We start from the raw sequence: 23,040 nt of genomic DNA, 5'->3' as shown, positions 1-23,040 counted from the left end.
TTCAACAAAATAATTGGAAAATTTATAGTGCAGAGATTCATAATTATTATTTAATTTATTAATAAAAAAAAAAAAGATTTATCCGCTGTACGTGAAAAAATTCCGTTAGTACCACTTTTATTTACAAAATTGCAATTTGTTTGAATGAATATTGCACAATTGAAGAGACAATATTTCACAGTATGATTTTTCTCCTCACGTGGATTGGGATCAGTTGAATATTTTCTATTTAATATATTCTTCATTATTATTTTTATTAGAAATTGAGTCCATCGATCAATACATGCGATCGGGATAAACAGAGGAGAACGATTATTTCCAAACTCGTATTATCATATAAATCATGAAATTTGATCTACTCCCAACTGCCGCAGGTAATAAAATGATAAATAATGATGTATACAAAATCCGTGTAATAAATTCAGAAATACTGGCTGGTGAGTCGACACAGTCGATTTGTAATCCTCTGTCTAGAATACAGACTGTCCGGATTAATGATTGGCTGCGACATCAACAGTCGGCTCGGTGCTTCGTTACTAATTACGCCACGAGACTGAGTAGACTGAATTTAAATGGAGAGATTAGTTTATGTATAAGCATGCTCAAATTAGATTCACTGTTATTAACCTGTAATCTAGGTGATTATAAGATAAGTTTCTACGTCAAACACTTCATCGAAATTTCTATAAATAGAAAACGTCTCGTGCTGTGAGAAAGCACAATTTACGCAACCAGAATTAACGATACACAGTAACAGTTTGCGTTCGTTCAGTCTTAAAAAGTTCATCAAGCTTGCTGGTATGATTTTTTTATTTTTTATTTTCTTCAAAACATGGCTTTAAAGTTGCCACAAATCTTGAAAAATCGCTTTTCAATTTTCCCGCGTGATGTTTAATTTGAGAATCATTTTATGATGGATTTATATCGTGTGTGGCCTGTGGAACAGAGTATCACAATAAGGTAAATCAGCCTGTCTTTATGCGACTGTTTTTACAACTCTAGCAACAGTTGCCTATGCACAGGCGGATTTTTACTGCTGTAACTGTAATTGCCTATTCGTGGGCGGATTAAGCCTCTCTCAGACTGTGCATGATTAACCGAATGAGCCCCATGATTTGAAGCCGTTTTTAAGTCAATTAAGAAGACACTATATTTTCAGTCCGGTGGCGTAATATTGATCATATTCTTTGTTACAAAAATAAAGCAAAAGAAATATAACACAACGCAGAGTCCTTTAGCGAATTGTTAAATTTATAATATAACGAGCTCTAGTTTCATTGAAAACTGTTGCGAATATATCAGGTTCGTCTTGGTTCACCATTTTTGCGATCTCTTCATTCGCCAAAATGCCATGATTATCTCGAATTCACTTGACTTTATGGAGCTGGTTCACGCATTGATAGTTTACTGCATTTAAAAAGTTTTTGATTGCGATGAAACTAATAATTAGAGGATAAACTATCGATGTCACTTTGATGGCAATTCTTCCGCGACTTTTACGACATCGGCGTATGGTTCCACGGGATTGAGCTAAGCGACTTCGAGCTGGTCGGCAGTTGCAGATATCACAGATGACGCTACCAGTCGCAATAAAAAGCCATCTGCATTCACGTTGGATATTTTACCACGTGTTACACAATTTCATATTTGAAGTGAAGCTGCGTTGCGCTTATAAAACGCTATTCAAATTTGAGGGGAACAAATTCAATTCAAACTCACGTGCGTCAGAATCGATCGAAAAAATAAAAGCCGAGTTCTTCGGAGGATACAATTGTACGGTAATAGACCGTTTAAAGAATGTTTTCAAAGTATTGAATCCATCAATACATGATGTTTCTACAGCAATTATACTTACTCTCTAACGTTCGCATCCAGAAATTATAATTCAAATGTCAGGTCGGAAACTCGTGTAGGTACCTGCGGGGCACAGATATTGATTTACTTCGATAATTATGGCAAACAAGAAAAGGCCCCACAACCACCAGGGAGTATCGTGGTAACCCTCTGTATTTCTATTCTCGCGAGAATAACTCCCCTTCCGATTCCAGCCCGGGGCTTCTTTACGGCTGGGGATGAAAACAAATGTGCCAATATCGGACGTAGGAAAATAAAAGGCATTCTATATTCCCTCGGTGTACTGTATATATGTATACACACACAAGAAAGATATACCTTGCATGCATACACACCTACATAGGTATACTACAGTATACGAAAAGAGACCACTAAAAACTTCCCAGTTACCGCGGCGTAATATCGTTTCACTTCTTCTTTCATAGGTATATTCAGTTATCGATACAGCACGTGCAGTGTTATTTATACCGAGAGTTTCTCTTGAAAGGACCTGCTCGACAATTGGAACTCGTCTTTTTATACGCCTAGTTAACTTTGTATAAATGTTACTAACATGACAGGCAGAGTGACCGATGCGCAGTGGATCGCGTTGACGCCGCAACTCGCGGATTTTAAGGGTGCGTTCTGAAATTAGCTCTCAGTGACGTCAACAATCTTTTAACTCTCTTGCACCATAGAATTCGGGAGCAGTTCAGCCTCGGTCTTAGGTAATTTTTAACGCTGCTAGCTAGTGTCGAAAATAGATTTACACAGATTGACTGCGCGGTCTTACGCAACCGCTGAAGCACAAACCGAAAGACAGAGATAGTCCTGGAGCCGGTCATCTCTGTTGCACGATCGAAAGAATGGGGAAAGCAATAAGGCAAGCGGGGAGTTATACTCGTATAAGTCTGTCTTTCTCCCACCAAGTAATGGATTAGAGCAAGAGGGCCAACTCCAGCCTTCTCTCTCTCTTATTACGGCTTCAGCTCGATGCACAAACCGTACAGACCGCCTCTATAAGTCTATGGTTTCGGAAGGCACCCTTATTACGCGAGAGGTTATGGTTCGCTGTCACGTGTTGACCGGTTGATTCTAGGGAATTTGTTTTTCTCTGCCTAAAGTCTGCTTCAGGCTGGAAGATTGGATGTTAGCTAATCGAAATTAAGCAAGTTGAATCGCGCGCGTTACGTGCAGGTCTTTTCAAGAGAACCTCTCTGTATACCTACCTACGTGAACCAATTTAATTTAAACGCGCAGCAGCAATCTTGCTGAAACCATTATGCAACACCGCCTGCGGCTAATTTTCGCTGAATGTTTAACCGATGAATATAATTGAACGAAGATCTGATTCGCGTTCGATCACCTCGCCAGGGGGTAATTTTATACGAAGGGTACCCAGAAAGGAATAAGAGATTGTTGAACCTTTGTCAAGCTGAAGGTGGGTCGGGATTCGGATCCGCCGGTTCTCAAATTGTGTATAATTTAAAATTAGAGAGCGCCACACGAAGACTAAAGAGCCATTCAAAGGGATGGCGATATATCAAAAAACTTGAACCTTTGCAGCCGCCGCCGTTGCCGTCGCTGTGTTCGAGTCGCGGGTGTGGCAGTCGTAACGCGACCCAGGGGATACCATTTTGTAAACTTGAATATAAATTTATACCTCGACTGATAAATCACGAAAGTTTTCCCATTCGGTATACCACGCATTTCACCTGCTGACGCCGACGCTTGCAATAAAAAATCTGTTTCACCCAGACCTGCGCATATACTTTGTTGCTAGGTGTATGAGATGTATGGATCGGATGTCTGCAATTTTGTACGTACTCGTGTATTACTTGCAGGTTTAAGTAAGTCATTTTCAGTCGCGATCGTATTAGATAAGCATTCATACCACAGACTTTTTTTAATCAATCGGTTTAAAAAATATCTGAATTCAAGTTAAATGAGGTTTTCAATTACTTTTTGAATCCCATTATAACTTCAGGTTTTTTGTCGTCTCTGAGTCGGTTGATCAGCCTATAATATATGCTCGGTCAATAGGAATTTTTTCGAGCACATACGATTCATTGATTAAAGAAATTTTTAATGATTCGGTTAAAAAAGGATTGCAGCTTTTCAACAAGCTCCTCAATGTAGGTTCATCATTATGGGAATGCACGCTATGTAATACCATCTGGTAGTTGGAACGTTCGCTTCGTATTTTGATATTTTTATGTGAAATACGCATTGAATTAGACGAGTTATTGTGGAATGTGGTGCTACAATACAAATGCCACAATTTGCTTGGCACAAAATTATATTTATTAGTGTTGATTTACTTATAATACGTATATCAGTGCAGTGTAAATTTGATTTGAAAACTTTTAAACGGGATTCAAAACACTTGAAGTGAATTCAAATAAACACACCCACAGCTAATTGATTTCAAGTATACAGCTAATTCCACGATGAAAACGGGAACCCTTAATTATAAGTTGAGAATCCAGACTCCTTGGGTGGTTCTTTAACGTAGTACTTTACCACTTCTTTTCAATTTCGGGCGTCGCAATTATAAGAGAGAAATAATTGTACCCATGAGGTGTAACAACGAAGAAACATACAATAAGTTGCATTCAAACTAGATTCGTTCTTGCTAAAATTTTGCCGAGGGATGTGACGCTCTTCTCTCATCAGATCTAATTCTGCAGATTGATTATCCCTGAGTGCGAGAGAAACCGTCTCCTCGTCTCACCAGTTCCCACAACTCTTCCTATAACACCAGCTAGATTCGCGCACCGGGTGTAACAGAAACCGCTTCATTTGATTAATACCCATCTTGAGGTAACTCTGGACCAACTTTCCGGCACCCATCGCCTTCTCCATTCCGCCTTGCGCCTCGTCTTCTCACGTTTCTCTTCGTCCTTAGCGTCTCCACTCTTTCTGCATCTCCATCCATCCGCCGGCCGTCACCCTTCCGATGGTAAATCTCCTTCTCCCCCAACTGCGGCAGCTCTTCCTGCACCGCTAACCATGCTTCGGCGTCATCTGTCATGGTGTTTAATTAAGATTTGATGAGTTCCTTCGCGCCACGTGTCGCTGCAGTTACCTCGACGTTTCCTCGACGCATTTGCGATACCGCGTTATATAGGATGTTTCTAAGTAAGCGGCGCTCGATGTTCGGTTGCTTACCTTTTAGGGGCACAAATATCGTTCATACAGTCCTACCGAGTTATCGGTAGGTGACTTGGCAAGAAGCGCGTTCAAAGTCCTAGCGAGTGAGCCGCAACTGCACGCGTTGCCAAGTTGTGTGGAATTGGCCAAGCGATTCTTTCGTTGTTTATAACCTGTGCCGAAGCGTTCGGTGATCTAATTCCGAAGTCACGTTAAAATGATTATATTACTTGACTTGACTGAAGTGATTATGACTCGGTAAGTCTGTTTTACCGATATTTGTTACCCTCGGTGGTAGGCAATTCAACATACTACGGAGTTTGACGGGAAACACCTTGTATGCTTATCCTGCCGATGGCTTAAGCCCGGGATACTGATTGAAGATACTGACTACTCCACTATGTTAAACTCGCAGCTCTACCTTTGAAAGCTTAGAGTTTCAGAACTCACAGCTACACTGCGGATTACATTATACCGAGTTGTTATGATCTCTGCTTGTATTGTATAACCAAATATTGTGTGTACCGTAGGATGTGCGGTCTATCATACGAACTGGTAAGTGGAAAGTAGCTGTTTCGAGTTTCAGGAGACTATATAAGTATCGCAGCGTCATATGTACGTTCCGGTTTAAATGTAAAGCTTCAACTGAACCCAGTGAACGGTACGCTGCATATGTGTATGCACAATACAGATAGCATGTATACTTTGGTGCGAATTAAGCTCGTATATATTCAAAGTTTCTGCTAAATTCAAACCCGACTGTAATTCATGATCCATATACCGCACATATATTGTGTTTTATGAATTGCTATGTAAGCAGATACATATTCGTCTGCAACACTCCACCGAATGTACTGTTAATTATTCTCGCAGATGCACGCATGAGGATTATCCCTGGTGTCCAATACGGCTTCCGATTATGTTTGGTGTCCAATAACGCTGGTGTCCAAACGAGCCTCTCTCATCCCTGCAGATAGACTTATGAATTGTGATGAAATGGACTCTATAGTCTTTTGTGGTTGATTTGAAGATTACGTTATACGGTTGACTATAAAGTGACGTGCAATCCAGCGATGTCATACTACACATTTTTTTGTGGTTTCGAGTAGAGTCGCAGTTATCCGAGGACACGCCAAGCCACGTGAAAACTATTCAAGCAACGCACGGTTGTCTGAATTGTTTTAGAGTGTTTGGGATCCATAAATTCTGCAGTCCCGAAGTCTGGTGCGAGTCTCATCGACGAATGGTCAACCTCAGCTTGAAAATCGACTTAAATTCTTGTCGAATTGACGTAGGAACCATACATATACATGCCTGTCCACATGATTCCAGCAAAAACCCTTACCAGACACAAACGCAGATGGAGCCACAAAAAAAATCGGGCCAACCCTTGGGTATGAAAAACAAGGTTCAAGTAACTGAAATCGGACCGTCCACTGACCGGACCTCTGCAGACGACTGGAGCTCTGCCAAGAACAGCAACGGCTGGAGATATTGAATGCTGGCTTTCGAGGGTTAATTGTATTGTTACTAATCGTCTGAAGACTGAAACGGAGGATAAATGACGGCGATAAATTTCTGGCTCCCTCTATACAGTCACCACTCTTTGTTCCTTGTAATATATATCGTAACTTGCGACACGTAGGATTGGTATGGGTATACATGCATGGGATTACATATATATTTATACATATATATATATATATATATGTACCCGTATAATAATATATATTCGGAGGGGTGGAGAAAAAGTGAAGGATGAACGAGCGCCTACCCACCAACCCTTGATCGTGGGCGACCCCTGGCAGGCGAGTTCAACTAACCCGAAAATCACTAGTACGTTTTTGTTCTTCTTCACCGCGTGCGTTCGGGCTACATTAATCTTCAGACTTCCGGCTACGTCTTCAACCTCGACTTTTACTTCTAGTTCCGTTGCCGCTGGCCACCCGATTGGAATTCCAAACGCCAGCCCTCGCTTTCGCTTCCCTAACTCTTAACCCAACCTTTTTTTATATCAGGTTTTGATGCTTTAGTCTTGCAGACCGATTTTATATGAACTTTTGGAAACAATTTGACCGAATAGTTAATTTTATCGTGTTAAAATAAGTTTAAAGTACGTGTGTACAGGCGTGTCAAAATTTTATGCAACCCAAAAAAAAACAGAAGTAGATATTGTTTTGAAGAAGTATATTTTTAAACTTTTATTTTACATCTTTGAACATCGTTCTTCGTGTAGACGAAGTGAGCCTCTGTATCAATTTTTTTCATAATATCACTCTAGTACTAAACTCCTTTCTCGGTTGCCGTTTCAGTTCTTTCGCTCATCCACTTCGAACAGCAATCTGAATTAACGTATCACTATCGCTGTTGCGTGTTTTTACATCAGCGACTTTCTCTTTCACTAATCATTTTAGTACACCTACCTAATTTTCCCTTCGAGACTACCACGTTTTGTAACATCCATCCTTTGTTCTTCAGCCACTTCGACATTTATATATTCCCCGTCAGAGTGGCTAGCTACTGTAATGTTAATTCCAACATCCCCTTGAATACTTCCATTCGATACCTCATTCTTCTAATACTTCCAACTTGTCGATCGATGCAGCAATGTATTGTAACCCTCATCCATTGGTTTTCTTGGGGTTAATATCTATGCCTTGTTCCTTCAACAGCCGCTTGGGAACTGCCATTTCTACAGTTCCAGTCGCTACGTATGCTGTAATGTGATTCCATTATCATCATGTCCGTTCATGTCGGAGACTTGCTCTTGCACTGGCCATTTAAGAACATTCCATTACTCTGCATTAGCAGGCACGTGCTGCGATATTTTTTTTCTGGTATCTCGCACATTAATATCGGCAATTTGGACTTCTGCCAACCATTTTGTCATCTTCTCTATCACTTCCATCTTACCGGCCGTAGCTGCCACGTGGTGTAATGTCTTTCACAGAGTATTCGGTAGCGTTGACACCTTAACCGTGCTTCGTTGTTCATCCACCGCAGGACCTACAATTTCTCATTGTCAGCTTCCGCAACTACATTCTGTAATGCATATCCTCCATTACACCAAGCGTCGACATCAGCATCTTGCTCATTCACGAGTCATTCCAGTACTTCTAACTATCTGGCCATAGCAGCAATATCTCAAACGTCAATATCAGCATCTTGGCTTTAAACCCACCATGTCAAGACTTTTATTTCTGATACCCTGGAAACCGCGTGCTGCAACGTTTTACCCCAATTGTACTAAGCTCCAGCATTTGAGCGACTCTTCCAGTAGCCATTCCAGAATGTCTATTTGCTCCGTATCAACAGCTACGTGTGGTGGTAATGTCCCCCCCGAATCATTTCGAACGCACCCTACTGTTCCACTAGTCACTACATCATTTCTATTTCTTTATTTGGCCAGTCAAATGCTGTAATGTAAATACATCCATCACTGTCCTTAATGTTGATATTGATAGCTTGCTTTTCGACGAACCACTTCAGAACTTCTATTCTCCATTTGTAAATGTCCGTGCACTGCAATGTCGCTCCGTCATTTATCTCGGCGTTGGTATCGACGTCTCGCTCTTTCAGTATTTCCAGTTTCTCTTCTGCAGCGGCTTTATGCTGCAATGTTTCTCCGTTGTTGGTTCGTTGTGCTCTTTGAGCAACCACTTTAGTATTTTTATTTCTCTGACAGCAGCAGTAGCGATATGTCGTGCTGTCTTTTCGTCGTTATTTCGAACATCAACATTCACACTTTGCTCAACCCGGAAGCTATCGTACGATAAAGTCCCTTAAGGGATGAAAAGGTCGTTTGTAGCCAGCAATTCTGATATTTATTTTTCGACAAAATTAAAGTAACTAAAAGAGGCTATCAGAGGTTTAGAAAAATGTTTGAATATTTTTTTTAGTACGTCCTGCACTTCGAAAAGCGAATTGCATTGGAAAACGTTCCGCACGATCTCTAGCTTAGGAGTTACAGCTAGGATTTATAAAGAAACTAAGTTCTAATTAAATCAACAGCTTGATCAATTCCTGTACTTATAAAGAGATATTGATGTTCCAAAGAATGTGACAGAAATCAGAATAGAAATGAAGAAAAGTAATTCGAATCAATCTCTAAGTGTAATTGAGTGTAGCCGTTGTAGAAATGATACAATTATACTGTAACGTAAAACTGATACAAAGGTTCTGCAAGCTAACGGCCCAATTCGTTATACATTCAATTCCCTGAGAAATTTCTACCATCAAAGTTTTTAAAGCGCCATCGAAATTTCTGAACTCTCATATTATCAAATTCCCGTAGTAATTCTGTACGGACATTTCAGTGGTCTTTTATATTCGTCTGAATTCTTGAAAATATCGGCAGTTATATTTGAGGACTGTATAAATAACTGTAACCAGGTTTTCGTCTCGTTCAGAATATGAAATAACTATATCACAACCGCTGAACGTTATTTAAAAAAAAAAAAATTCTTCATCAATTTTCGGATAATAACGACGTGTCATCAGACCGGAAGTCAGGGTCTCGTTCGAGGTCGGCCGCAGAGGCGGAACGGCTGAGGTTATCCTGAGGGATAAATATAGGGGGGAATCCGTTGAAATGTGGCCGGGAGTCGCGAGGCGCGTCGTCTCCGTCTATCTCGTTAGAAGTTTACGAGAGTATAGCTGCAGCCAGGGCAGGAATGAAATTGGAAAGGCAAAACTTACGATAATCCGCAGCAGACATTTCGAATCTAGTTTATACTCGACGTTTCTCATGGGAATCTGTCGACGCTGTAACCGCGTTCCTCTTCCCACTGACGATGAGTTCTGCGTCTGCTCGTCGGCTCTTTTGACCTTTCAAATATACTCGATTGAGGAGAACCAAGTTTAAAGGCTGACGTAAACAAGATCAAGCTTTGATTCGACTCTTGGTAATGTTGCGCAGTGCCTCAAAGCGAGTAATTGCAGGTACTTGATTATTCTAGGTTAAGATTATTCGGAAGTCAAATTTCAACGTTTCTCGTATTTGAATACGTTTAGTTTCGAAATATGGCGCTAACTGACTCCCAAGCGTCGTCGGTATGATTTTACCGAACGATAAACAGAAAGTTATACTCAAGAATTTTACGCGCGGTTTAATGATAGTCAAAACTATACAAAAGGAATTTGTTGATCGGAGTTACGGTTAATTTATATACCCAAGAAACTTTTAATTTGCTGTGGTTTTTACGTTTTTGTTGTGCGACGTCTCTTTCAGATCAAAAATCTTCTGCGCAATCCTTTTCATAAAGTATCGAAAAAGTAATCAAAATTTCAAGCTGGTTCTTAAATTACATCGAAATATGCAACGTCAAATTGAAGACAATTCGGAAAGCACGCCTTTGACGATATTGGAAGAGAAAAAGTTCCTAACTCTGTGAAATTGTTAAAAAATGATTTTTGTCTGCAGTTTTTATCCGCGGATTTATTGCCGTCTTAGACGTACATCGCCGATAAAGTTGGACGAGGGGATGAGGAAAGTTATCTGAGCTTGAACGATTAGTTTCAACCTCTGAGGCATCTCACTGACGGTTCGGATTATCCGAGAGAGTTACCAAGCTCGATTGGCGGCTTCGGGATGAAGACATCCCCTTTATCTGCCGGAAAGATTAATGCCGGTGGGCAAGTATCGGACATGTCAAGTGAAGCAGCTTTGCAGGGAATGGAAGAACAGCGCAGGTTCGCTCGAATAAGCTTTTTCAGCTTCTACACAACGCGAGTATATCTTACGCGTTTTTTCATGCCTGTTTTCCGTACACAAAGTACCCGTTTCTACGACTGTCGAGTGGGTCTGCGAATGCGCATGCGCGGAGTATGGAAAAGACTACTTTCAGGTCCTAGGGGTTGAAAGTCGTCTTTTCTGCACTGCGCGCATGCGCGGTCGCAAATAAATCTGACGTTACGCGACCCTAACCTCAATTTCTGGCTTCGTGAAAAAACGCCTAATAACATACTCTTGTTGCATAAAGAATCGTGTGCAACAAAGAGGCAACGTTCCTTTTCCCTCGCGTATTTGCAATATTGGTCTTCGACTTCACCTACGACTCGTATTGCAAATTTAACGCTCCACCCGAAAAGACCGAGTTTTCTACCTTGTTACACAATATACCATTCGATCCGAACCCCGGGGAAATTAGTAGGCACTGGTTTTTTTTTTTTTAGAATTTTCACAAATCTCAGCTACAAGTTTTCTCGCCTTCGTTATAACCTCCGTTGAGCTCGCGTCAGAAATGAAATGGGAAAACTCTTTCTCTCCTGACACTGCGACAGAGTCCCTACAGGTAGGATTTCGTCGTGATTGAAAGAAGAAGGCGAAAAGAAAGAACAGAAAATACCCTCGAACTGCGACGCGTCTCGACTGTTTTCTTATTTATTTATATATATATATATATACATATGGATACATCCGCAGGGAATAAGTTGGGGATTCGGGCGTTTTTTCTTCTCTCTGCTCCTTCAACGCACGTCCGGAAATTCAAATCAATTAAAAAAACCTGACTGGATACATTTTCGGGTTCTGATTTTACGTTGCGTTTCCTCTGCTCTTATCGTTTTTTACCCACTCAACACACGTGAGTGTGGTTTTAGATGCTCCGGTGGGAAACCGATTACCGCAACGGCTAAAACTCTCGAGACTCTTCATGGATTACCGGGGCATATTAACGCGACTCTCTTCGATCTTATCGCTTCGATTTCTACAGATACGTATTTCTAATAGGCGACTAATATTTTATCTATCGTTGTTAATTCTGAGGATGATTGATCGAAATTCCGAATAGCTCGCATTCCCCAGAATTAAATGAAACAAAAACAAACATTGTTTTAATACATTGCCAGCTGATTGTTGATTCAAGAATTATTATTTGTTTAATAATTCTCTTACCAGATAATTCCTAGTTGTCAAATTTATGTTTTGATATGTTGCACGAGTATTCTCCTGAAAATGCAAGAAAAATGTTACATTTATCGATAAGATCCGACACAACGTGTTTTCACTTTGAATTGCTAACTTTGAACGGTTGAAGATCTGGTCGATTCATTTCAATTCACCTTGCGGTCACTCAATTCATTTAATTTTCATACAATTTATTCACTTTTCGCAACCCATTGATATTATTAAATATCCAGTTTTTTAAGATTGCACTGTAGTAAACTATATACACACGAACTAACAATAGCAAAATTTACTAGTGGAAAAAAAAAACTTGTTTAAGTACATATTTGAGCAGCAGTTTTCTGAAACTACTAGATTTTTTGATCAGTTTGAACCGAATTGAAATGAAAAATCAACATCTAATAGTATAGTCTTCTTTACATTTTTAGAATTATATTTTTGGTGCATAAATTTAATGAAAGCCCAATGCGTGACCAATGCGTAATAAAATTAAAAAAAAATTTCGGCATGCTTTCCGCAATCAATTTGGATCATTTCGAATTTTGAACCGTTAAAGTTTTTGGCTATACTTTATGACTGTTCAAATTAATGAGATACCACAAGAATTTCAACTATTCAGACTTTTCATTTGCAGTTCAAATATCAAGCGTATTGCCACATTTTGTGAACTAGACAGAAGCGCATTTAAATACGTAACAACTGGTAAAAAGCAACGCTGAGAAGCATCAGGAGTAAAAGTTAGAGAAGTAAAGAGACGCCGCTTTTAAGTTTTTTTTTTTTTTAACGTTCGAATTTTTCGTTTTACATCTTTCAAATATGTCGACTTAGTTACCCTTGTATATATAATTTTGAAATCTTGGAAATGCGAAATTTCTGTGTAATTCGAAAAACGAATCTGCGAGAAGGCGTAAAGTTTATCAAGTTCGTAATCCTTGCTGCAGCTGCGGAAATCTGATGCGAAAACTAAACGCATTTAGAATTCCATTCGCGTATCGCACCGTACGGAATTCATATATACATATGTCGCGGGAAAAATGAACGTCTTCTTACCTTGTCGTAAAAACGTATGTACAATAACTTGGAGGAAAAGAAGGAAAGAGCAAGAGAAATGATTCAGAGTAAAAGGGATGTATCTACGCGTATGTTTCTTGGGATGAAATTGTATGACGTATATTACGTACTGTATAAGAATGCTGCAGATTACACAGGTCAACACAGAAAAAGTTTCTGTTTCAGAGCTTCTATTGAGATAGATAAATTTCGATTCTATACGTTGAATAGTAGCCAAAACGTTTATTTATTACTCATAAAGTTTGTGTTTGTCATTTTTACGTTGATAAATAAGTCTTGAATTATTTGGGTGATAGCTAATATGGGTGACTATTCGGAAGAGAAAGGAAAACGTTTTTTCCAAGATGTGACGGACTTTATCGTTATTAACTTTATCGGGGGCACTATAATGAGAGCATGATGGGAGATTACGTTTCGGGTTTGATACGAGAAAGTCCACACGAAAATAGATAAAGTAAAATTTTGTTTAACAATTCTTTTACATTTGTAGTTTATTATTATTTATCATTTTCGAGTAGGAGTGATTCAAATGCAAAACCGAAGTTTGTTTAATTTTTGTTTACAATTAATGTTTGAGAAAATAGGCAATTTTTATCAAAATCCGAAATAAAGTTCTGGTTTCTATGAAAACAAATTTTGTCTAATAAAACTATTTTTTTATTTATTAGTTACATAGAAGACATGAAAATTTGACGTTTAGAACGCAGATTCAAAATTCGTGTCGACCGGTGTTGTAACACGTTCTTTACTGTGTTCCCGTATTTGTTCTAATGTATTACTTGAAATTCGTGAGGATTTGTGAAAATCTTCACTGAAAAAACTGTAATTTCGGCAATCCGAAATGGGAATTTTTCTGAAAGGCGGATATAATTTAGTCAGGTTTCAGTGAAGTTATAAGGAAGACAGTTCTATTTTTCATTCAACGTGTAAGAATGAATACATACAGTTTTATTATTTCTGTCAAGAGTTTTGTCTTACCGGTCTCAAATCAATTGAGAAAAAAAATAATAATAATAATAATAATAATATCGAATGACCGACGAATGGAGAAAAAATTTAATTTGGTTCGTCGTAAAAAAATTGAGGCGTTTCGAAAAAGAAAATTTTTATTAGTGTAGGTTTCGTTACGTTGACGTTACTAACTTCAACCTGATTGAAATATGGCTGCGGAAAGACTTTCCGGACAATATCGAATCGCCCGCTTAAACACGTCTGAATATTCGGAGACGTCTACGAACGTCCAATTTCAAAATCGCACAATAATCGGCTCTCCGTCGCAACGCCGAGTGCTTCTGCCATGCCAGTCCAAAGGCTCTGCAGTGACAGGCGAGTCGTTCCCTCTTCCTCCTCATCCCTCTCGTCCCGTCGTCCCAAGGGATCAGTTGTTCCGCCCGGCTCTTCCGAAGGTTCCGGGACATTTTGCAAATGTAATTCCGCCCACGAGTCCATCGATCGTCGTTGACCGCAGAGGAAAACGCAGCCCGATATTATTGACGTTTTCTATTTCGCCACGGCGTGAAAGCTCCCGGAAAGCTCCCTCCCTCCACCCTCTTCCATCACTTCTGCATTGTGGCGACGATTTCGCTTCTTCATTAACGCATTCTGACTCTGGCAGTTTCGCCGTTTGATCAATTCAGACCGCGTTCAAGTTATACGTACAAAGTGTGTATCTCCGAGGCTCAAAATACGCGTTTAAAGTATTCAAGTATTCGTGCAGTCATTTTATACAGCCAAATTTTTAGTTTTGTCTACGTTATTTGCTTTGTTGTCTGTTTGTTTTTTTTTTTTTTTTTTTCCTACCCAGTGGCAGGAAAAGATATAAATCCAAAGCATGACGATTTTGCAGTAAATATCGTTACATATTTGAAGGTTTTTGAATTCACAATTTACAATTGAGTCCGAGGTTTATACGATTAGTTGGATATTCACAATGTGTTTTGTGGTTTTCTCATCAATCGCATAGATATTTTTGTGTAGGTATTATGTTGAGAAAAGTCGAAAGTCTACCATCTTCGGTATTCCGTAGAATCGCGATTTCGTTACGAATTCTACGTATTTTTTTTTTTTTTTGTCACCAGACGCTGTTTTATATAAATTCAACTTACCGTAATGTTCGTGATCTTTTCGCGTAGGTATCAAGACTCTTTGAGCGTACTTTATACGGGTCCTGATTTCAAGCATCCGCGTATCAGCGAGTCAAAGCAAAGCTGGGACGTAATGAAGACTTGCAACTCTTTGGAATTTGATATAAATGTAATTAGGTACGGTTTAAACGAGAAGTGTACCTACACATACCGATGTTGGCGAAAAGTTTGAAAATGCGAAGCAAGAAAAAACACTCTGTAGGTAGGATCACCTGATAAATAAAAGGGAACGAAAAATTTCCGATGGAATTCAAGTCGTTAAGGGGCTCGGTATAGCTACTTAGAAAAAAAAAATCAATATCATCCAAAATCAACTCATGCCTCAATCAAAGTTAATTTTTTTACACCAATGCCCAATTCATCTTTTCGATGTGTCATATCAAAAATAAAAAAAAAAATTTCAAACAACCTATCAACAAATTAGTGAAAATTTTCTTTTCAAGTGAGGATTATTGATCTTAACTACAGCCATGATTTTTAGTTTTTAAAATTCTACATTCAAATGATGAGAAATGGTTCATCGGAGGATACGTATGAGGCATCGAAAAGATAAGTTGGATCATGGGTATGAAAAAATGGATAGGACAGAAATTTTTTTGCCACAAATTTTTACGATGTAAAATGATCTTTGATTAAGGTCATGTAGTACTCCTACCCTTACCGACCGAGCAAACTCACCGTTTTTCTTCCCATATTAAGTAATAAACAAACGAACGAGAAAGGTTCAAATTTCGATTGCACGTCGCTGTTTTGTGGCGTAATTCAGGAAAGTTACTTATTTCCCGAAAATCGTGAACAAAGTGTGGTTTTTTGACACGTCTTACTGTTCCCACATTTCCCGTATTTCGAGGGCCAAAAAGTGTATAGCTGAGATACTTTGCTCAATTCCGAAAAGAATGAGAAGTAAAATGAGGGTGTGTTTGCTCGGTAGGTAAAGGTAGGAGTGCTACGTAACCTTAGAAGACAAGTCGATTGTGGAATGTGTTAAATTTTTTAAAAGTAACCTAACCGCTCCTCTGAACTAGCATCAGTTGTGTTTCTTAAGTTGATATAACATATACCCTCAGTTATCGAGTATCTTTGACGTGGCTGAACATTCGCAAGAATTCTCACTACTTGCAGGTTGATATTGCTTCGCAATCGGTCGTAAATTGCACGTCAGATTTGACGACCCTACGAAATGGTGGAAAAGAATTTTCTCTTTGACCCCGAAGTATGCGAGTTATTTCCTTTTACGTATCACCGCACGAGTGCCGGATGCTGGGTGGCGTCGCGACGCCGGAATTCGATAGGTTACACACTTGAACGCCCGCGAAAATTGAGGACCCGGGCTTCCGCGGTTCGCGAGAATCAGTCTCTCGCCTCTCGATCGGCGTCGCGACGCCCTTTTTCGCCGTTCGCCAAAGGCGCCACACGTATTCAATATTCCTGATCCGTCGAGTCGAGGCGTCGTTTTCTTCCGCCAGGAAATGGGAATGGAAAGATTACACAGGATGCAAAATTCGGAATTAACGCCTAAGCGACGATTAAATGACGAACGAATATTGCGATCGCATATGCTCTCCGAAATTTGGAATAAAGTTCGAAAAGCTAAACGAGAGGATTAAAATATTCCGTTCTACAGACTTGGTATCCAGAAATCCTTTCTGTATATTCACCGAATCAGCAGGTTCATCTCTATACTGCAACTATTTGTATATAGCGAGTCTTTTCAACTTCTCTAAGCTCTTTACTCCTTTACTAGCTTTCGCTCGAGTCACTTATAATTATATCTCTCCATGGCAATCCAAACCCTTCACCCAAATCGACTCCTTCATAATTCAATTACTCGATCAACGATCATAAACCAATTGTACCATCCAAATCCTATACACTGAGAGAAATTTTTAGTTCCGGTTACCGGTCAGTCCTTAACTATTTGCATTTTTTACCACAATCGAAAAATATAGTTCCAGGTGGAAAATGAAAATTAGTTTTCTAGCTGTTACCGGAAAGTCAAATATCCGTTACTATTCTTTCTCATTGTGATCACTGTTACTATATTTTCTTGTAACTGTTGCGAAAATTTAATGCTTGTGCGACAATAAATTGATGTTGAAGCATTGTTTAACTAAAACAGTAGAGTAATCCGAACAAACTGATTTTGCGTTGCAATTACCAAAAAAGGATCGACAATAGCGCAAAATGGTTAGGAGTACCTCGTTTTTCGTAATTCCAACAATGTTCAAACAGTTCTTTTAACGATACCTGTTTTACTCAAATTTTCTAGTTACTATAACAAATGAAATTTTTCTCAGTGAACCTCTCTTAAAATCGATCCCTTTCTTTTTCTAAATTTCCTGGATTGAGAGTAGTGGCACGTAAGTGCATAATCGATGTATACGAACCCTAAAACAATTAAAAATTTTAATGAATGGAAATTTTTATTCGTCGATACAGAAAATTGGATTCGCACAGAATGCACTAGCTTATTAATGAGGAAAATCTCGGTAATCAAAGTGCTGTTGAATTCTCGTAAACTTTACCGATGAAAACTGCGGGTGAGTTAGAATGAGGGAAGTTCACGTTTTCGAACTCGTGGAAACGGAAGAAGCGGAAATCGGAATGTCAACAAGTAGAACCGTAATATAGCGGAAGGGTCAAAATACATAAATTAACACAAACATAAAGTTCAATTGTTCGAGGGGTTGTCTCTGACTCTGAGTTTAAGGTAAAATGAAAATAACCAAAACAACGAATCCAACATGGCAGCTCAAAACTCGACAAGTCAATATTTTCCTCTTTGGCAGCTTTAATCAACAAACATATTTCCTTTTTTTACACTGTCAGGTTTTTCACGAGAATAGAATAAAAATGAGAAATAATATAAATAAAATAATACGGTCTTTCACCTTTCACACCTTATTTCTGGTGGGATTTGAAAATACGTATTGGTCAACAAAAATTCATTTTTTGTCTGTCACATGAAAACTTTCAACCGATTACGTTAGGTGCAAGGTTTATTATGATAGAATTGATGTTAGAATATTTCAGATACGAACAATTTTATTGTAATATAATTTTTATAGTTTTTCTAAAAATACAGTTTTCATTAACAAAAATGAGGTTATACATAGTGTTACAGTACACTGGGTCAATAAAATTTTGTAACAAGAAAGGTGCTTACTAAATTTCAAATACCTATTTACCCTCATTGTAAAGCCATATTTATTTTCATTCGATTAGGTCTAGTTTTTGTGTTGACTTACCTTTTTTGATTCATGGCATTTTGTTATTTATTGTAACTAACTAATTGGTATTTATTGTAAATAACAAAACACCCAAATCGAAAATTAGTATGCACCTTCCTTGTTACAAAATTTTGTCGATCAATGCAATCGACAAATTCGCTCTTTTGCAATTTTCTCCTTTCGAATTAAATATTGCGATTATTGCTGTTTACACTCCCGTGTAAATTAAAATGATTAATTAAATTTTTAAGGGTGTCGTGTGCTACCCTCTTTCAGTATCGCTGTGTCCCACTATTCACCGCGTCTTTAGCGGTTGATTGATGATCGAACGGGCGAGAATTTTTGACCGTGTTTGCGGGCTGTCGTTAGCTAGCTTCGCGTCTAGATATTGGCCACCTCTGGACCTTTGCAGATTGATATATACGTTCTGTACACGAACTTTGACGAAGGTTGAGGCAAACTTTTGTCAACAGTGATATTCACGCGGATGATGAAATCCGCCTGGTTTGTACAACAGCAGAATCTCCAACGGTCCCGGAAATTATTCATTTTTCAAAATTCGTAGACTCTCGTTTGCTTCGAAATACTTGGTTGGAATTTTGAAATTATCCTCATTTATATCACGTGCTTAGTTAATCTTTGTTCAAAACACTAATTATCTTCGTAAAAATGTTGACAATTTTGAGAAAACATCGAACGAAACAAAATGAAACTGTTCTGCAAACTGAGAATTTCATGAGACGTGATGAAATGAGAAGAAATGAATTGAACTTTATTGAAATTGCTTTAGATTCTTCTATGCTGAGAAACTTTTGTTCTTTGTTGTTGAATTTACGTAACCAGAAATCGCAGGATGTTAGTTTCTAGTGATCGCCTGCATCTACGGAACATGAGAAAATTTTTTGAAATTGACATTTTTGTTTTGCCTAAAAAGCTTGTCACATGCGCAGGATGAGGAATAGTTGGATCATCTAACTTTGACATTATCTACCGCGGGATAATCGGTTAGGAGTTATACGGCTTTTTTATACACCAGGAGAGAAGCCTCCTCATATTTTTCGCCGTTAAATACTTGAGGCTTTAACTTTCAAATCTGGTATTACAGCCAACTCCGACCCCAAATCCGGGGGCTCAAACCTCGGCCCCGAGGGGCAGTGCTGAAAGTGTCGTAAATACTTTGGAAATGAGTTGAGTACTTCGTGAAACCGGGTAAATCCTTTGTGTCGAGATAAAATTCTCACGACACCGGGGGAATATCCAAACGAACAGAGAAACCACTCGGTAATTCCGATCCGATTTACCCAAATTCCGCATCATCCAGGCCAAAATACGAAATGTCTTGGGCTTCGAACTTGACTCTGATCGATTTTGTGATTATTGAATTCGTCACTTTGAGCTAAAGGCGATATTTATCAGACGTTTTCTGGGTAGCTTTAGTCAAGTTTTGCAATAGAAGACGAAGAGAATTTTGGACTCAAAGCCTGACTGATTTTATCTGCAAAACTACACTATCCACATCGCTTTTCTGTGAGACATACACGATGCAAGAATATTTTCATCTCAATTACTGTAACTTTCTGTTGCTCTAAGAAATTACGTTATTTATAATCACACCGTAAATGAATAGGTGAATTTTGCTATATTTCCATTTTCTCAGGTTTCGAGAATCACCTTCGATCATATAAAAATGGATGTCTGAGGAGCTTGGAGATCAATTTTTCGTTCGACGATATTTCGACAATAGATGAACGGATTTTAATGATCTTGGTCATGATCCATGGTATTATTCTTAACTTGTAACAGATTAGAATTTTAAACAAGATAGGTTAAACCATTCCTGAGTTATGTCCAGGGATGAAAACTTCTTTATCCGACGATAAATCGAGCGCTCATAAAATTTGGTACGTCGATTCGATTTCATTTAACTCAGAACAGATTCGATTTTGAGCAAAAATGGTCAGTACACTCTTTAATTGTTTGGAAAAACGCAAGTTTTCATATCGAAAATTTTTATTTTCTCAAACAGCGAGAACGGCGGAATTCTTGGGACTGTTTTTCTAAGACTAGTCAATATTTCCTGTTCATTTTTTTTTGTTTCTACGAACGGATCTAGCTAATTCCTATTGTCAATATTGATAAGAAATTCCGATGGTCACGTGTATCGAAGATTTAGGTTAAGTTCAAGATACAATTCCACCGTGACTGGATCCGTACGGTATGTATTCGACTTGTGAAAGTTGGCCAATATCGGCACTCTCAAGGTGCTGCAACCAGTGTTTGTCATCTGAAGAAAGCTGGGAACTCCTCGAAGATGGTACTGTGTAGTAAAATTAGCAGGCAAGCGATTGCGGAAGGGAAGATCTGAGAGGCATAAGCATCGTAGGCGTGGTTGAAGGGACTCGGGTGAATACAGAGGGTGCTCCCAAATGTTCTCCGACTCTTTCAATAGCGCGGGCTGAGACAATAGTGAAAATTGAACCCCTGCACAGGGCCTCGACGGGAGTGGAAAAGAGACAGCTGCAGAGAAGCCGGCGAGGCGAGAGACAAACAAAGCGGAATGGAACGGTAGCGGCGTTATTTTCACCCGGCGCCATTTGGGTAAGTGATTTTAATTCGAGAGCTCTTAGGGTAATGCGGGGCCCAAAACAATCCAAGAAACCGTCGAGAGGTCGGGGGTGGAAAGATTAATTGACAGCTGGGCGAAGTCGAGGAGGAGGTTGGAGGTCCGGGATATCGCGTCCTTTCGAGACAAGCGGGACCACTTATCTTAATAAACCTGCACCGCCGCAGTCGAGGAAAACAATGGCCTCGAGTGGTCTCTGCGGTGAAAGTGTCCGACGCCTCTTCTTCGACCATCCATCCGTCCATCCATCCGCCCATCATGGATCCCCCGATTCCCGCGACAATCGAAGTGAGAAATGAACCAATTTATGAAGACCGACTGCCGCCTGACCTGGAATTAGTTCTTTGGTCGCGACTTCTTCTTCTTCTTCGTCTTACTTTCCTTCTTCTTGTCCTCCTTGTTTTATCGGAACGCCAGCGCTTTTATGGACACGCTCAACTGTCGCTTTCTCTTTTCCAACTCCTCGATGATCGGCCTGAAATCGGGTATTCGATCCTCTGCCTTTGATTGCTTCCAATCCATTTACCCCGGAGCTTTCCTTTTTTCAGGCACAACGAATGGCCGAGGGGTAAGAATGTGGAAGGATCGGAAAATAGAAGGGTTGCTATGTTGAACTTTCGAATATGCGTAAATCCATTTTATAGAATCGGAAGATGGAGAAAGTTGAAGTATAGAATAAGTCGAAATATAGAATCGGGAGAACGAATAAGGGGTGATGATCATGACGATGAATGGCCACAATATCGGTTGTTCGAAAATGCAATATTCGATTGTCAAATGCGCAGACAGTTGCATCAGTACGGAAGGGCCCAATCGCGGAAAGATAAGAATATTGAAAGCCAGAGCTTAGAATCGTTAAAACACAAAATGCAGTACATACATGTAGAAAAATATAGAAATCCAGGTAAAAATCTTGGAAGCTAAAATACAGAATCGTCAGAATTAATGTAAAAACATTTACAAAAATATACATATTTAGCCCATTTTGTATTTTAACTTTTCTATCCTTTAATTTTCAATATTTTGAAACCCTGTATACAACGAAGAAGACTTTCACAAACTCGATCATTTGATATTTAAATAATTTATTATGTAGCCACTCTACTCTTTGACCCCCATGCATGAATGTATGGCTTGCCGAATCATAGAATCCTTAATAATTCCTGCACTTCTACATTTTGATTTTCTACGTTTTAAAATTTAGTAAAACTGGTTTTCTCATTTTTGAAAATTCGACCTTACTGTCCTGCAGTTATCTGACATTTCTACAGTTTTATACTCGCCCGTAAACAGCTGTAGCGTATAAAGCTAATTGAGAGAAAAAGTGGATGTGCACCAACAGCAGCAGCAACTCAGACAGACGAGATGGCGTCTCGTCTTAATTAACCAGGTTCGTCCTCATGGTTACCGCACCGTCTGGAAAATGTGTCTGCGCCTCATGCATTCGTGCACACGTACCTGTGCATGTGCAATATGCACGTCGTGTAACCCGCACTGTACAGCTCATGGAGTCCGTGATAAAATATGTAACTCAGGAACACGTATCATGCGGCTAAGCGAACAAGGTATTAATCGCTGCAGTGCTTCCAGTTGTTACTTCGCCGAGAAGACACCTTATACTCGCCGCTTCTCTTCTGCAGGGCTGAATCAAGATGCGTAGGAATTACGGTTATGCCGAGTGTACAGTTCGGTCAAAAAGTCTCGGACGGTAAAATCGGCAGACAAAGTTCATAATCAATGACTGTAACAGGAAGTTTATAAGGGAAATAAGTCTCATTGGTACAGAAAACAAATGAAAATCTATCATTTTTGTCGAAATAATTCAGTGATTGATTATCCAATGAAACAGATATTTTTTCATCAACCATCGATCCGACATCGAATTTCATATTTCCGTAGCATCACATCGATCCTGTTTTAACACCGACTGATACTAAGAATTTTTTGAGCCATGATTCGGTGACTTCATCAATTGTCCGAAATAAAAAATGAGTTCAAGAATAGTAGAATGACAATGAAAGGTTTGGATACAGATTTCATTATCGACACTTATCCAAGACAGAAACCTTTTTCTAGAAT

General features: G+C 39.2%; 1 protein-coding gene across 1 annotated transcript in view; it reads left to right on the top strand.

The window, feature by feature from the left end:
• LOC124215857 (disintegrin and metalloproteinase domain-containing protein 10) overlaps positions 1 to 23,040 on the top strand; it is a 350,156-nt gene that overhangs the window by 4,034 nt on the left and 323,082 nt on the right. The gene's annotated exons all lie outside the window — the stretch shown is intronic.

Source organism: Neodiprion pinetum, chromosome 4 (assembly GCF_021155775.2).
Source record: "Neodiprion pinetum isolate iyNeoPine1 chromosome 4, iyNeoPine1.2, whole genome shotgun sequence".
In the NCBI taxonomy this organism is placed as follows: Eukaryota; Metazoa; Arthropoda; class Insecta; order Hymenoptera; family Diprionidae; genus Neodiprion; species Neodiprion pinetum.
This window is presented reverse-complemented; position numbering and strand designations above follow the sequence as displayed.